The sequence below is a fragment of the Dendropsophus ebraccatus genome, chromosome 1 (genome assembly GCF_027789765.1).
Source record: "Dendropsophus ebraccatus isolate aDenEbr1 chromosome 1, aDenEbr1.pat, whole genome shotgun sequence".
In the NCBI taxonomy this organism is placed as follows: domain Eukaryota; kingdom Metazoa; phylum Chordata; class Amphibia; order Anura; family Hylidae; genus Dendropsophus; species Dendropsophus ebraccatus.
In genome coordinates, this window is record NC_091454.1 from 85,416,755 (window position 1) to 85,434,852 (window position 18,098).

Sequence of the window (18,098 nt, forward strand, 5' to 3'; positions counted from 1 at the left end):
AACAATAGGATTTCCAGAATATAGTACTATGTGTCCTTAATAATAAACATGCATTTCACTACTAACTCTTGGATGGAACTTCAATGGAAATCTTTTTATAAAAGAAGGTTACCTAATAAGCACCTAAAGTTTTCAGACTTTGGGCTATATTTACTGTGGATATCTGGTCTATTTGATTATGTCTTGGAGATTTTACCTTTATCACCCAAATAAAAGTTCATAGAAATGTTAATTCTAGATAACTGTCTTGGCTAAAATTGCCACTGATCAGCTGGCAAATGAGAAAATACCCTTTTGTTGACTGGATCATTAATGCGTCTGCAAAAAAAACTTGTTTGTCAGCCACACATCATCTTGTGTAAATGGGAGATGTGCGGGAGAAAATGATAAAACAAAAAAAATTGGCACATGAATGATCCAAGAATTGTTTATGCACCCCAGTCTGTCCTTAAATAAGCACCAATCTGTTACAATGGCACTCGTTTACAGACACAGCAGTCTAAAGGGTGGGTAGGATGTACACCTCTCAGTAAATCCATCATGGGGCATGAGGGCGCTTAGCCTCGATGAAGTCCCTCAAAGTGCTTATTATAAATGACAACAACGCAACAAATTTTTCAGATAACCTTTTGTTTCCTCTCCGAATCAACATTTTCAATAGGATACCACACATAATACTCCAAAAATTTGGCTCATTGATTGCAAACAAGATTTGTTATTTGCTTACATAAAAAGTAATTTTTCTAACAAATTTGTTCAAGACCATGTAAAACAAATTTTAAAAAATAAAGTTTAGAAAACAAGCTTTAAAATAACAAGAAATCAACCACAGGGGAGTATAATACAGTAATACCTTGGTTTAAGAGTAACTTGGATTAAGAGCATTTTGCAAGAAGAGTTCACAGTTTTTCAAAATTGTAACTTGGTTTAAGAGCATTGCTTTGGTTTAAAATCTCCCTGTACTGGATGATAACGGGAGTGGGGGAGGGGCATGGCCTGCACAGGGTGGTCTACAGCACTGTACTCTGACCCATGAAGTCTCCCTCACCTTCCAAATCATGACATATCTGTCAGCCCTTGTGTTTCCCATGCTCTCAATTCCTACTATAATGTGCCTACTCTCACACTCAGCTATACACACTGCTGCTATAATGTGCCTGCACTTACACTCAGCCATTCACACTGCTGTATATAAAATGTCACTGTCCTCCTGCACAGCTCTGTGATTCTCACTTCCTGATTGGTCCATGCTGAACACACACCCCTTCCCCATTGCTGTCATGTAACCACACAGACCTATGACAGCAGCCCTGCTTCTCTATTTTGCCTGCCTGCATTGTTATTGATTTAAAAAATCGGCAGGGAAGGTGGGAGGGGATTCAAATTATACCGGAGTTTTGATCGAATTCTCGAGTATTTCAAATAGTGTACTACTCGATCAAATACCTACTCGATTCAGTAGCACTGATAACATGCACAGAAGTTGACACAAATTAGTTTGAATGGCTACTGTGTGTTTGCATAAAAGCCTAAAACGACTCTGTGCCCACAATCTGACCCCCCAAACCGCTTGTACCTTCAGATAACTGCTTTTATTCCAAGATCTGTCCTGGGGTCCGTTTGGCAGGTGATGCAGTTATTGTCCTAAAAAAACAACTTTTAAACTTGAAACCCTGTGTCAAACTCGCATGGCCTTGAGTGACTATGCATTAGGCTGGCACAATCTCTCTGTCCCTCCTCCCCGCCCTCTTCATCTTTAAGAATGCTCCAGGCAGGTATTTTACTATTCATCAGCTGTGAGAACACGGCACATGGGCTGGATAGTTAAGGAACCTGTGCAGTGTTCACTGCAGAGCAATAGGAAAAATCTGGCCAGTGGCATTGCTTATGATGAGGAGGGTGGGATGGAGGGTTGGTGCAAGGTTAGGGCACAGATACTCTAGGCCACAGCAGTTTAAAAGTTGTTTTTTAGGACAACAACTGCATGACCTGCTGAACGGACCCCAGGACAGATACTGGGGGGGAGGGCAGATTGTGGGTACAGAGTCGCTTTAATGAGTTTCTGGGATCCAGACAGACTCCTACATCTTTCATGCAGCCACTGAAGTTTCTGGATTGTGAGTCATGGGGAAAGCAAAAGAATTGTCAACAGATCTACGGGAAAAGGTAGCTGAACTGTATAAACAGGAAAGGGGTAAAACAAGATATCCAATCAATGTAAACTATATATATATATATATATATATATATATATATATATATATATATATATATATGTGTGTGTGCAGTGTCCCAGTACAGAAGATTTCTCTTTATGTTTCTTCACATCACTGTGTATCTCTGTGTTTATTAGTATTTCACTTGTCCCTGTACTGGAAAGGGTTAATGGCCACTGCAAACTGGTTGTGTTATGTCGCCCCCTGTGTTCAAGTCTGGTATTTCTCATGCTTTCCTGTGTATATTCATTTGCCTGTATTCTAATGGTGTGATGATGCAACTGGCCAGTGTCATGTGACTTCCCCAGCTGCCATAGTAACCCCAATAGCCGTCGAGCTTTTGTCTGGAGTCAGTTAGTCACTTCCCTTTTACCTCAGTAGTCTTCTCTCTACCCTCAAGGGAGAAGGTCGAGTAGTCTTCTCTCTACCCTCAAGAAAGAAGGTGGTGTTGTTCTCTCCTCCACCTTCAGGAGGGAGAACGTGCTCTGCTGCTTCCAAGCAAGGCTGCAACCCAGGGTGATTCTGGTCCAACCCAGGGAGATTCCGGTCCACTCCTGACCAGTCTCAACTTCAAGATTCTGCAGTTTATTCAAGATCTGGGTGTCGTTCTTCAGTCACTACTTCTCTCATCATCACCAACAGCAAGTATTCTATTCAGTCTCATTCTCAGGGAACTACTACCCTCATTCTCCATTAAGATTCCTCTCACTCCAAGTAACTCTGTCACACCACGGCCTATTGCAGCATCACCCATCTGCTTAGTTATAGTCAAGTTTGCCTATTCCTGGTTGCATCCAGAGAAACTGTTGTTATTGACAATCACCGTGTTAATAAACGCACAACCACCATTGTTTCTGAACCCTGGCATTGGTCAAGTTATTGGTGCCTTGACTAAGGGCAACGAAGAATCATTGGGGCCCCGCATGGTCAGGCTCCCGTGGGTTAGTCAGCTCCCCTCATGCCATAACTGTGACCTAACATCTGGCAACTGGCTACCCGGGTGTTACCTACCATCACTAACTACTACTACATATATATGTGATGTTTTTTTACATTTGCATAATACAGCTATAAATATTTGCTATTTCTGACTCACACCATTTTTTTTTGTTTCACTGACATTGTTATGCCTAATTTTCCTAGTTTTCCACATTTTGCATTTTAACTTCTGCAATTTCCATAAGCAATGCTATACAAAGCTGTATAATTGAATATTAGGCTTTTTTTATGTATTGTTTTTCCATTCCTGCAAGCAGAGTCAATGTGAAGTGACTTATTATCATTTGCAGTATGAAGGAAAGTACAGCAAATGAGAAAGGAGCAGACATTTGTCAAAGATGCTTGGCCCCCCAACTGGCTTGGTAATGATTAGGATTTCATCTCTGCTGATATATTGCACACAGCTGTGAGAATATAACGCTTTTCAGATTATCCAGGCAGTAAACATGAAGCCAACAAAAGGCCCTGGTGGGGACACCTGCTGCACATCACAGATCAATGTGTCAGGTACAGAACAGCTGTAGGGTGTGAATTTGCAGACTTGCACAGGCTAAGGTTACCGTTGACCTCGTGGTTGGTCACTCGATGAGCGCTGTACATTTTTGTTAATTTACAGCTTTCCAGCCAGTCAAGAAGTTGGTGTGACAATTCTGTGTAATTGCATGTTGTGTCTGCACGTCTTACTACAGGAAAAAGTCTTTAGAATATAATGACACTGTCATCAGCAAACCTATACTTAACTATACTTTAGAAAAACACAGCAAAAAAAAACAAAACAAATGGCAGAAACTCGTACAGCATATACTATTCGGAGGGCTTACTGATCCTGAGGAAGAGCTGATATCCCAAGACAGATTTACCAGAATTTACTTGGAAATAAATTTACCCTGCTTTTAAATTCCACCAAAAACTTTGAAGGACACCAGGGCAGCGCAGAGATGACTATTATAGTAAGATAGTAAGATACAGTTTCCATTATTATTTTTGCTAATACTGAGTTTTTGCACATGACGTACAAATTTGAGCAAGATTTAGATTTTAAAGGCATTTGCACTACTTTTGAGCAGTTTATGCTGGCTGCACCTTTTTTTAATTTTTTATATTAGTTTCCTATTAGTGATATGTATCATGTGTGATTCTTCAGTTTTTGGGCAAAAAATTGTAGTACTCACTCCTATATCGCATAGGTTTTTTTTTCATCCAAGATGTTTAAAAAAAAAATCCTTAACATGTCTGAATGTACCACAGTTCTACATTTATTTTATCTGTTATATGTAATATTTGTATTTTCAAGCCTTGGTTCATTTACTGTTTTAAAGAACAGAATTTTCAGTGATTAGATGATCAGTATCAAAAAAAGTGTTAAATATGGTTAGAAAGAATCCTGTACCAAGTCTGTCATTTTAGGGCCTTTTTCAGAATATAAGTACTGGTTTGTAATTTTTTTATAACGGGAAATATCTAGGTATTGCCCAGCCAGGACCTTAATCTTCAATGTCATCATCAGGGCCATATTACGTGGCCCAATGTAAAGTAGTGCCAGTTTCATAGGTTGGGGCTTGATTACAAAGCCTATTACACAGCTTAAACTTCAATCTGGGAGAGTTTCACAGACAATAGGTAAATCATTTATGTGGCCCATTCCTGCAATTAGCCAAATACTGTACATGGGGAGATGTGTGGCCAACAAATGATGGTTCAAAATAACACGATCAGTCGGCAATCAGCCTGTTAGGTCTGAATTAACCTTTAGGCTGGGTTCACACGCTGTAACTGTGCGGCTGTATTTTTTATGCGGCTGTAAATGTGCGGGTGAAACTACTGCCGTGGGAAAAAATAGACATGCGGCTCAAAACATACGGTCATTTACTTGGAAATCTGGTTCAACTAAAAATAACAAATAAAATGTTAAGAAAGTGATGCAAACACCTCTGGATGCATCTGGGAAAGCAGGGAACACAGTTTACATGAATCGCTATTACCGGGGTTTGCGATCCTCTGCACTATAGCCGATGTCTCTCATGGTTAATATATTGAATTAATAAAACACATTTTCTTTGTAATAAAGTCCCTTTTATTGTTCAATAATTAAATGTAAACGATTCCATCATTTTGCAATTAAATATACTGTTAAAATAAATATATATATAAATAAATGTATATTTATATATATATTTATTTTTTGACAGTATATTTAATTGCACAATGATGGATTCGTTAGAATTAAATTATTGAACAAAGAAACTGTATTTATTTAAACGAAAATGTGTTTTCTTAATTAAATATTAATTAGTACAGGAAGCTCTATAAGCCGTTAATTCATATGCCGGCAATAGACCATTCTGTACTAATCATCACTTAACTTTAATTAAAACATCAAATGTTTCTTCTAATTATGTTATGACAATAGCATTATTAGAAGAAACATTTAGAATTATATGTGCGCTCAGCTGATTGGCTGTTCGGCTGAGCGCACATATAATGAGCCGGTCCGCAGTACAGTGACTTCATTGTGCTGCGGACCAGCTGGTTATAAAAATAGGGGGGACCCTATGCGTTTTTTTTTTAAAAATAAATAAATAATAAAAAAAAAATGCATAGGGTCCCCCCTATTTTTATAACCAGCCGGGTTAAAAACCAAACGACAGCAGCCTGGTAACACCAGGGTGGGAAGAGCCATTGGTTTAGGCCCTCCCCAGCCTAAATCTTACCAGCCTGCTGCCGCCTGGTCCAGGAGCGCCAATATTGACGCTCCGGGACCACTGGCACCCGGCTCTTCCCAGTACCCCTGGTGGCATTGGGTACTGGGGTAATAATAGGGGGTTAGTGTTAGCCATTTTATACCGGCTAACACTAGGCCCCAACTTAGTAATGGATTCCGTCTATTAGACGGCTTCCACTACTAAGTCTATAAAGTAAAGAAATAAAGACAAGACACAAGTTTACAAATTTTTTTATTCAAATAAAAACACCCCCACACCCCTCATTGACCATTTTATTAAAAAAAATTCAAAGAACAACCTCTGGTCATCGACGTAGTCCATGGAATCCGACGTAATCCCCAGGATACCGATATCTGAAAAACAAAAAGGGAGAAACACACAAAAACAACACAAACAGGAGCACAACACCCATCATTGTGAGCGGTGTTGTGCTCCTTACAGTATGCAGCATCTTTACAGATCGCTGCTTACAGTCTGGCCCCCAAGGGGTTAAGGGAGGATGTATTGCATCCCCCTTAACCCCTTGGGGGCCAGACTGATGTCAGACTGCACCCATCCCAGCAAGGAAGGGGTTAAGTGACCCCCCTTCCTTGCTGGGAGGGGTGCAGTGCTGGGGAGGGGGTGGGGAGAGCTCTATACTCACCCCGATGTGTCCTCTTCGCTGGTCCGCAGCACAATGAAGTCACTGTACTCATTATATGTGCGCTGAGCCGAACAGCCAATCAGCTGAGCACACATATAATTCTAAATGTTTCTTCTAATAATGCTATTGTCATAACATAATTAGAAGAAACATTTGATGTTTTCATTAAAGTAAAGTGATGATTAGTACAGAATGCTCTATTGCCGGGAATATGAATTAACGGCTTATAGAGCTTCCTGTACTAATTAATATTTAATTAAGAAAACACATTTTCGTTTAAATAAATTCAGTTTCGTTGGTCAATAATTTAATTCTAACGAATCCATCATTGTGCAATTCAATATACTGTCAAAAAATAAATATATAGATTAATATACATTTATTTATATATCTATTTTTTTTAACAGTATATTTAATTGCAAAATGATGGATTCGTTAGAAATAAATTATTGATCAACGAAAGTGTCTTGATTACAAAGAAAATGTGTTTGATTAATTTAATATATTAACTATTAGAGGCATCGGCATTCGGCATCATTGCCGGCTATTTTTGAAGTACTCCGTACGGACCGCCTGTCAATCCTCGGCTGCATGTTCAGCCGCAAACAATGGTCTTGTTCATTTTTTACGGGTCCGTTTACGATAGGGCCGTAGATTCAGAGATAGTGTGCACTGTGCAGCCACATATCCTATACTTCCAAGCATACACACGAACCACCAAAAATACCGCCGCACAATTACAGCCGCAAATACAGCCGCACTCTTACAACATGTGAACCGAGCCTTAAAGTGTCACTGTTGTTATAACTCTCAAAATTTAAATCAACAGTAGATGATATAAAGCAAATTTACAATTTACATTCATTATTTATTTTTTAGTTATCATGGAAAACATGGCACTTCCTGTTTTCTGACTCTTTTTTTTTCTCAAAGAACAGGAAGCAGTCAAAAAACAGGAAGTCCTGTGTATCCGAGGCCATCTGAGCGCTCGCAGAGAAAAGGCAGTCATGTGATTGATGGACACATGCAGCACACTGATTGGCTGAGCGGGACGTGCACCTGGGAACCCCGAAAGCAAGCTGGCTCGCAGAGTAGGTAATGTATGAGCTCCGGCCAGCCATACTCGCAGCGGGATGTCCGCCCGTAGACTTTACAGGGCAGGGATCCTTAGCAGATCTCTCTGCGAATTCGCAGTGAGAAATCCGCTGAGGATCCGTCCATGGGAATTTAGCCTTTAACTTGCTTAAGAACTTGGACTCTGTGGTAACTCAGCTCTGCACCTACACCTATTCTACCTTTACAAAGTCCAGTGTCAGTGTATCTGGGGGTGGGCACACCACTCCTGGGCACCATGACAAGTACCTTGATGGTAACCCTAAAACCTGATGTTCTTTAAAGAACAATCCAGAGGCAATGTATGTAAAATGCCATTTTTAGTTCTATATGGTAAAACCTCCCAACAAGACCAGTCCTCCATCTAGTCCACTCTGTGGTGCATTTTGTTTCTCCAAGCACAGTGTATGAATGCTGCTCCTGTAATTAGACCTATCTGACCACTACTCTAAATAAACTTTTCAGTGGGAGTTCCTTTGAAAACTCCATGCATTGGACAAACATGCATGCCTAATCATCTGGATGCCGATCTAAACTGTCCTGCATCACCAGACCAAAGCATAAGTGAAGAGGAGACTTGCAAGGGACATTAAAGGAGAGATGCTGCTAGCATTGTGCAAATGACAGGTTCTCTTTGAATATTGCATAATCCTATATACTTTACAAAAAGAAGTCTCTGGATCGAGCCATTTGAAAGAAGGAAAATGACATAATGGTTTTCTTCAATGTGTATACATATACACAATACATTAATGTTCCGAATATATGGAAAAATATTAAATATTATAACCACTGTGTTAGCAACTACATGCATATTTTACATTCAGATACCAAAACGTTACTTTACTTCATCTTTTTATATTACAGCATATGTGTATAAGAATAGCACTCACAATGTTAATTATATATCACACAAAGGCTTATTATATACCCCTTATTTTTCAGCTTTTGACCTTTTCTGATTTGCCAAGTAATTATTTTATTCAGCTTATGTATATCATTAAACGGCAAGGACAAGTACTAAGTGAATAACAGGAGTGATACATAAATATTCACAACTGAATGCATAGGCATGGGGATTAAATGGACCTATTAGTTTCCTTATAGCTGTTCAGGTAATTTTATAATTCATCATAAGGTTGGCCTTGAAAAACTTGTTAGAGAAGGAAAATTATGTAAAACTGACCATTCTTCTAGGGCATAGAGTTCTTGCAGAAAATTCACTGTCACTGGAAAGAACCATAAAAGGTAGAATGTAATAATACATATTTGAAAAATGTTAAATGTTTCTTAATCTGCACAGGTCCATATTTTTGCATTGTCCTCTGCTTACTACAGGTCATATTGAATTGCTTAGTATTAAATATGATCCCTAGAGGAAAGAAAACATTCCATTAATAAGAGCAGAATGCCAAGTGTAACATAATAAAGCTAAGCTATCAAACTACTTACAAAATGCAGTTTTCCAATCCAATTACTTATTTCAAAATTGTACACAGTGCCCATTTGCTAGAAAAAAATTCTGCTACTGGTGATGGATATATTATTTCTCCTTAAGGTATGGAGCATGAACTCAGCTAGATTGGGTCAAAACATGGGAATTGGGGGGGGGGGGGGGGGGTGGAGCTTCACATGTGCTATGTCTGGGCTGTGTACCTGCAAACTGAGCTTGTCTGCTGAAGATGATCCACAAACCAATTGCATTAGTAAACCCTTCTCTGCCCACATAATATCTATAAGAGTGCACTATATAAATTAACAGCCCAAAAGGAGTATGTGCTGTGATTGGTGAGAGATGTAAGGAAAAGGCAGTCTTGTGTGTATACCACTGGCAAACAGCCTAGCTCTTGTCCTGTCCCCTGAAATTGAGAGAATAAGAAGAAGCTGTACACTATGCAGGGGACTCTTAGGGCTAAATAACAGCAGTCTGAATGGTTAATCTAACAAACCAATTGATGTTCTAAAGATCCTTTGGGGGAGAAACTGGTATTCCTTAACTGCCAACAAAAAAAAGAAAATTCAACATCTGTTTTATGTCTCATTGTTTGAACCATTTAAATGGGAAGTCCCATAAAAAATGCAAGACTGGCGGGGAGGTGCAGGTACTTAAAGAGTCACTGTCATATTTTTTTTTTCTTTTGCAGAAATCAATAATCCAGGCGATTTTAAGAAACTTTGTAATTGGGTTTATTAGCCTTTTCCCAGGTCCCCCCCTCCCTCATCTTTTCCATTCACTGCAAAAAATCTGGAAATTGTGACTTGTTGCATCAGACACAACCCTGTCTGTTCTAGGGAGAGGGGAGGGGGGAGGGGGGAGGATGGAGTTAGCTGACAGGAGAAAGCTGATAACAGAGGATTACAGAACAGGGAGGTGGGTGACAGCTGTAATCAGAGGTCATAGAGGTCAGTGGTGACTGTCGGAGGAGATAAAGGGTGAGGTACTTGTAGATTAACTCTTTGTTGTCCTGTTTTGGTCTTTTATTTAGCTCTCTCCATAGGAGAACAATAAAGACAGGGGGGAGAGCTTCAAATTGCTTTTTCATGATAAAAATACATTTTTCAGCTAATAAACCCAATGACAAAGTTTCTTAAAATCACCTGGAATATTGATTTCTGCAAAAAAAAATTTCACAACAGTGACACTTTAATTAACAATGTATACTTACCAGAACTTATCCATAATGTTGCTTCTGGATCTCGCTGATGGCCACCGACTGTCACTTTCAGCTGGAATCCAGGTCACGTACTCAGCTCTTCCAGCTGCAACAACACTGCCTGGAGAGAGAGGCAGTCAGTGATTGGGGTGGGACACAGCCCCAGTCATTGACTGGCTGAGCGGTCAATTGCTCAGGCGGGTATGTGATGCTGCAGCTGAAAGAGCTGCAGGAGGCTTGCGGCTCTCAGCCGGACCTGGGTGTGGCACTTCAGTGCGCGAGCATACAGTAGGTAAATATACTTTGTTAATATGTTCCTGTACAACCCTGTCTTTTTTTTAATGTTACAGGACTTCTCCTTAAAAGGAAATCCTTTTCCAGAAAGAAATCGGTCACTTTTTCCACTTTTAAAGGGAACCTGTCACCATGGACACGGGCACAGAGCCCGCCCGACCCCCTGGTGCAGGCCCCAGATACTTACCCTTGCCCTCTTTCTGGAGTCGGTCACGGGACGAAGTCATCAGCGCCCGAAGCCGTGCGCGCGCTGCAGAGATGAGTCCGATGCCCACAGACAATGACGGCTCCTAATTTGCATACAGTGCGCACACGGCTTCGGGTGCTGATATCTTCGTCCCTGGACTGACTCCAGGAGCGGGACTCACCAAAAAGGGTAAGTATCCAGGGGCTGCACCAGGGGTTGGGTGGGCTCTGTGCCAACTTCCCGGGTGACAGATTCCCTTCAAATATTTAAGTTGAAGAAGAATTTATTGTAGACAAAATTCCAAACTCTAGAATTTTTAAAAACATATTGCAATTCTTATATTCATTTTTAAGTGCTGTATTCAGAATAAGGCCAAAATGAACAGAAAGGAACTGCCCCCAAAAATACTTTTTTAAGTAACACCTTCTGTTTATTAAAATGCAACACTTTGTCAACATGCAAACTGCTGTGTTTTCTTTCTATCCTGCCCATCATCCATCCACCCTGTAGATAATATCCACATAAGTCCCTCTCTCCTTTCCTCCCCTATGTATTGTTCCCATGCCTTTTTCAATTTTGCTCACCGCCTTATAACAACTCCTTCCACAGCACAGCTCAGAAGTCACTCTTAGGCTGCAACCAGAGGAGGATCACGGAACGGATCCCCTAGCAGTGCAGCCCCCCTGCTGCCCGGCACGGATTTCCCCCCAGAGATGAAAGGAGTGCATAATGTGCGCTCCTGTCATTGCCGGTGCCGGCCGGTTTACACACGTTCACAGGAAGAGGCCTACGCTGCTGGGAGAAGAAGGCAGCGTAGTCCAGGCGACTTCTGGTGAACAAGTAAGCCGGCCAGCATGGGGAGTAGGTGAGTTGTCAGATGCGATGACAGGAGTGCACATTATGCGCTCCTGTCATCTCTGCTGCCAAGTGGCATGGGGAGGTAGGGGGGATCTGTGCCACGGTCCACATTTTTCACATTGTCCATGGTTGCTGATCCTTACAAGTCTTTTAACCATCTGCTGTTTCTCTCTATTCTTCTGCCTTCCACTGCTAGTGATATCTCTCCAGGTCCACTTTCCACTATTGCTAATTTTTCCTTTCTATTTCCTTCTAATAAGAATTATTTTTACCTTATTGAGAGTCTGTTCCTTCTATCTCTCTAGTATCCTCCACCTGAGCTATCCTGAACTCTCGCTCAGAGTATAACAAACTCATTGAGATTCAAGGAGGGAGATTTATCAAACATGGTGTAAAGTGAAACTGGCTCAGTTTCCGATAGCAACCAATCAGATTCCACCTTTCATTCCTCACAGACTCTTTGGAAAATGAAAGATGGAATCTGATTGGTTGCTAGGGACAACTGAGCCGGTTTCACTTTACACCATGTTTGATAAATCTCCCCCAAGATCTCTTCACTACCAAATGTTTCAACCTTCTGACACCCAGCTATACCTCTTGCTGTAACATCACCCCTGCATTCTTACAAACCACCAGTGGCTGTCTATCCACTCTCTCTAATATTATGACCTTTCTATTTCTCAAACTCAATCTTTCTAAGGGTGCCTTCACACCTACCGGATCCACAGTGGATCTCACTTCTGCGGATTCGAATCGAGAAACGCTGCGGATCCGGTATCAATTCACCCCTATGATAGCACATATTCGCAGCGGGATTGACATCCCGCTGTGAATATGTGCTTTGACTCCCTGGTGCCCGCATCCCCCCATCCCGGCCACATTCCCCCATCAGCCAACCCCTAGCCAGCCGTCGCCCGCATCCGAGAGCATACAGTACCTGCTCGGCGGCACGGCTGCAGTGAGGCTGCCGGCTCTGGTCCCGCTCAGATCATAGGGGTGAATTGATACCAGATCCGCATCAGTTCTCGCTTCGAATCCGCAGAAGTGAGATCCGCTGTGTATCCGGTAGGTGTGAAGGCACCCTGAAACTGAATTTTTTGTATTCCCTCTCTCTAATCAACCTAAACCCAGCATCTCACTCTCAGTCTGCGGTACTAGCATAACTCCTTTCCATCAAGCTTGATGTCTGGGGGTTATGCTGGACTCTCTTAATCTCTCTTTTATCCCCTTATCCCTTATATTCAAGCTCTTATACTAAATATCTTCAAAATCTTCCCATTTCTTACTATTCATACAACTCAGACTCTTAGGGCCCTATTACACCAAGAGATGTCTCACAAATTATCTGACAGATTTTTTCAGCCAAAGTCAGGAACAGACTATAAACAGAACAGGTTATAAAGGAAAGACTGAGATTCCTCCTCTTTACAAATCCATTCCTGGCTTTGGCTGCGAAAAACTGTAAAATAATCTGTCAGACATCTTTTGGTGTAATAGGGCCTTTACTGTTCCCCTGATCCCTTCCCGTCTTGACTACTGTAACTTCCTACTAATCTAGTCCTTTCCTTTCTCTAAACTCTCCCCTCTCCAGTCTATCCTGAATGTAGCAGCCAGGCTCATCTTCCTGTCCAGCCATTACACTGACGTCTCCCCCCTGTACCAGTCACTGCACTGGTTGCCCATTAAATCCAGAATTCAGTTCAAACTCCTCACCATCACCCATAAAGCTCCCCACAATTCTTCCCCTCCATAAATCTCCTTCCTAATTTCCACCTTCCATCCTACCTGTGCTCTGTGTTCTACTAATGATCTTACACTAACATCTATAATCAGAACCTCTCACTCCCGCCTCTAAGACTTCTCTCGTGCTGCACCAGTTCTCTGGAATGCTCTACGCAAAGACATTTGACTAATTCCCATCACTCACAGATTCAAGCGTGCCCTGAAGACTCAACTCTGCAGGCGCGCTTATAACATTCCCTAAATTTGTCTCCCCTTCTGCTATCCCCTTTCCTTTTTTTTCTAACGGTTCCATTCACTTTGTACCTGTACTCAAGGATTGGCAAGTGACTGGCTCACCAAACACTTATAGGCACATTCTGATTCTATGTACAATGGCTGGACCACCTACAAATAAAGCACTTACTGCCTCCTATGTCCCCCTCAGTCCTCCGAGTTTGTAACCTCTTGCAAGCAGGTTCCTCACTCATTTTGTACTTTGATTTATTTTAATTATTTAATTCTGTAATTACCCACACTTCTGATGTAGAGGTAGAAACGTGAAGCGCATCATCCGAATAAAGCTTTGTATGACATACACTACAGCTCCCATCATTACTGGTGTGAGAATGTACCTCCCGGATTTACAACAGAGCTGGACCTCCATTGTGTCACACTCCTGTTTGGTTTGGTTTGGTTTTACACTGCATGTTGGCATATTTGTTCATATTGCAATAGTTGGATCAATGGAAGGGAATGCTTTTTTGTGCTCTTAGGCACAAAAAAAAAAATTCTAGCTTGTGTAGAGACCATCTTAGAAGAGAGGACTCCCCTTCCCCCATGACAATGATCTTCTTACTAAGCTTCTTAATTTCTGGACAGATTTCTTACTGAATATGCTGCTTGTAACCTTGACGTTTTAGGCCTTATTTCCCTGACTGGCTCAGCCCTTTGACTTGCTGTCATCCGCTAGTTACCTGTGTACTAAAGCCTGGCTAAGCATTGACTATGCTTCTGTCTTACTCCCTATCAATATTGTTGCGATTACCTGTTTACTGACCTCTGGCTGATTTCTCACCACACTTGGCTATACCACTATTGTTGATACCTATGTACCAAGCTCTGACTACTGACCTTGGCTTACTACTTGAATGCTATAGGTTCTCCTCTGGCTTATAAGAGGTAATTCCAGGGTTCATTTTTATTATATTTGCTCACTGCAGTTATTATATTTGCTGGCTGCAGGTACTGTCTTATTTACACCTTTTATTATATTTACTCTTTACATTTACTGCCTTATTGTTTAAAGAGAGTGGTTAGTCTTTGTAGTTGCATGGTAGTAAATACCGTGGAGCTTAACTACGAAGAGAGCTTTAACAGCATAATAAATATTATCCAGATGTGATGCAATTGCTTGGGAAAGGTCAGAAGACTTTACCCAGCGTGGACAGTCATAACTTAAGATCTCATGTGACATGTGAGAGGGAACAGTGTACATGTTGAGGCTGGGTTCACACTATGTATATTTGAGGCTGTATTTGTGAGGCTGTATAGCAACCAAAACCAGGAGTGGATTGAAAACACAGAAAGGCTCTGTTCACATAATGTTGTAATTGAGTGGATGGCCATCATTTAATGGCAAATATTTGCTGTTATTTTAAAACAACGGCTGTGGTATTGAAATAATGGCCGTTATTTACTGTTATATGGCGGCCATCCACTCAATTTCAACATTGTGTGAACAGATCCTTTCTGTGTTTTCAATCCACTCCTGGTTTTGGTTGCTATGAGGACCTGACATGAGGACCAAATACTGCCTGAAATATACATAGTGTGAACCCAGCCCCCCAGTGTATAATCAGGGTCACCATCATCCTAGTCCTTTTCTGTAACTTCTTATTGGCTTCTTGCTCTTGTAGCCATAGGCAGCATTAGTCTTGTAGCCACAAGATGCCGCCATCTTTTGTACAGTAAAGTGTTACCCCATCTACCCTGGGTTACCCAATGGGAAAATATTGGGAAAAGGCATTGACTATACCCAGCTTAGCCACACATATTTGGAACGGTCTAGAAGTCTTATAGAAACATATCATCAACGCTCAGAGAACTCTTATAGTTACCACCCTTCTTTTGCCCACTCCATCCTGGCCATAGCCAAGATGTGTATTATAATTGAATGAATGGATACGACCCACTCCACCCTCTATAGCCCAAGTAGAAGCAAAATTACAAAAAACATTTTATGTGGAGCGTCGTCTCGCCCTCCGTAGTAAAGAGACATTGACTGGACCCCTTTTCTGTAAATGGGAATTGTATTTACCAGGGACCAACTACAGGAGGAATTAGCTGCGAGGTGGATTAGCTATTAGTGGGCAGTGCTAACTGCCAGGGGGATAACCTACAAGGAAATTACCAACATCAGGGATACTATTTACTGAGGGTGCTGCCTGAGAGGCCACATATAGGGGAATGCCTCCGATAGGGAACATGGGTTAAACTGCCTACTAGGGGCACTAGCTACAGAAGGGGATAGCTGCATAGGAGATACTACCTATGGGGGGGGGGACTAGCTATGGCGGGGATATCTACATAGGGGATATTACCTACAGTAAGGTTTTCTCATCCTAGGGCCCACATAAGCCTGAAGCCGGCTCTATTTCTATTTGGAAAGGAAGGGATTAAGGCTACAGGAGGTCCAGGATTCCACAAACACAATGTCAACACGCTTTCTCACTTCCTGGATGGCATGTTCTTCTTGACTATATACAATATACTGTATATTGGTCTTTATTTGACTTTTCATCTCAAATAGTTGGTCCCTCAGTTCCAAGGCACAGAAACTTTAATCAGAAATGTATAAATGAAATAATTTTGGCAAACATCAGCAGTAAAAGAGGAGCCTAAAGTAGGATTAGTGGTACAGATGAGTGGTTGGCTGTATTTTAATATGTTCTTACATTTCTGCAATAATTTTTGGCTGTATTGTTTGTTTAAGTAAGGAAATTATATGGCAAGTAATACACCGGTGATGATTCTGATATAAACAATATTCATTTTACGTAAACTGAAATTTCTCGTGATTTGCTAACTTTTCAAATGCTGCAAAAATTCAAGATAAGTTACATTGCATTTCAGTCTCTTATCTGTAACCATAAGTCTGTATTTGTGAATGCTGATAACACAAGGCTTCTGGCTAGACATAACTTTTCAGACTGAATCTGTTTATGTAAACCTTTCAAAGATATGTATAATTGATGTGCCTCTATGGCTTTTTCTTTCCTAAACAATTCACATTTTAAAATATTTACTAGTCACTTTGTAATTCATGAATTCTTGACTTTCACCAGGTCAAAAACAAAGGAATGTGAGTCGCCCACTCTCAGAACTTCTTCAGCATGGTGTGATATATAGGGTAACACTTGAGATGATGAAATGCAAAAGCAGGAAGGGCACTGAGTAGTCTTTTCTGCACCCATACCTATTCACATAATTGCGAAATTGCAGTGTCCCAGCTGTTGTAGTCTAAGGTTGTCATGCAGCTGTAGAGTCTCTCCAAATAACTAAATGTGTGTCTATGTATTGTGATTTAAGCTTGTATATTCTGTCTGTATATGAAGCACTAATCAGTCTCTAAACTTTTACTACTGATGGATCTGTAAGATTTTGGTCACATGATTTTCCCTAAACCAGCTTTTGCTAGAAGCTACTAGAGAGTTCCCCAGGTCCAACTATCCCTCCCCAACGGACTGTAACAATTTGAGTTACATCTATTTTGATGCCATCATCTCTAGCCCATTGTACTGTATGAGAGACCTTTTTAGCTGAAGGATTGTGTGAAGCAATTCATCCTCCTTTACTTAAGATTTAATAATATAAAAGCAGTACATAATATTCTAATGGGCCAAACACACATAGAACACTTCATTTTATTTTGTGACACAACCTATATGTACTTTATTTTATTCATAACCTACAGCATATATAGTCATAATAATAATAATAATAATATTTAGTTGTATAGCGCCAACAGATTCCGCAGCACTTTTTTAAATATATAAGTACAGAACAGGTAATATTAATATTATATTATACAATAAATAAGTAAAATAAAATAGAATATGATACAAACAGTTAGGGACCTGCTTATGAGAGCTTACAGACTAGGAGGACTGGAGGTGACACAAGAGGCAGTAAATTCTTTATTTTTGCCAATGATCCGGTCATTGTACATAGTCGCAAAGTACCTATAGGTGACTGGGCAAGCCAGTCAAATGCCTTTGCTTGTTTCAGGTAGAAAGTACATGGCACCAAGGAGGATATAGAGTGGATGGAGAAGGGATAACAGAGAGGAAGACAAGATAAGGGAATGCTTTAAGCGCACCTGAAGAGATGAGTCTTCAGGGCACGCTTGAAACTGGGAGTGTTGGAAATATGTCTGAGGTCTTTGTTCCAGAGAATTGGTGCAGCATGAGAGAAGTCTTGGAGGCAGGAGTGTGAGGTTCTGATTATAGAAGATGTTAGTGTAAGATCATTAGCAGAACACAGAGCACAGGTAGGATGGTAGGTGGAGATGAGGGAGGAGATGTATAGAGGGGCAGAGTTGTGGAGAGCTTTATGGGTGAGGGTGAGGAGTTTGAATCTTTTGTATGTTGCTGCTTTTTTGTAGAACATAATAAGGCTATGTTCCCACTA

General features: G+C 40.9%; 1 long non-coding RNA gene across 1 annotated transcript in view; it reads right to left on the reverse strand.

The window, feature by feature from the left end:
* LOC138774997 (uncharacterized) overlaps positions 1 to 12,074 on the reverse strand; it is a 35,587-nt gene extending 23,513 nt beyond the window's left edge. The window contains exons 1-2 of the long non-coding RNA XR_011360455.1: positions 11,960 to 12,074; positions 8,881 to 9,066 (exon numbers count right to left, since the gene is read on the reverse strand). This is a non-coding gene — a long non-coding RNA (uncharacterized lncRNA). The remainder of the gene's footprint in view (positions 1 to 8,880; positions 9,067 to 11,959) is intronic.
* Between the last annotated feature and the right edge of the window lie 6,024 nt (positions 12,075 to 18,098).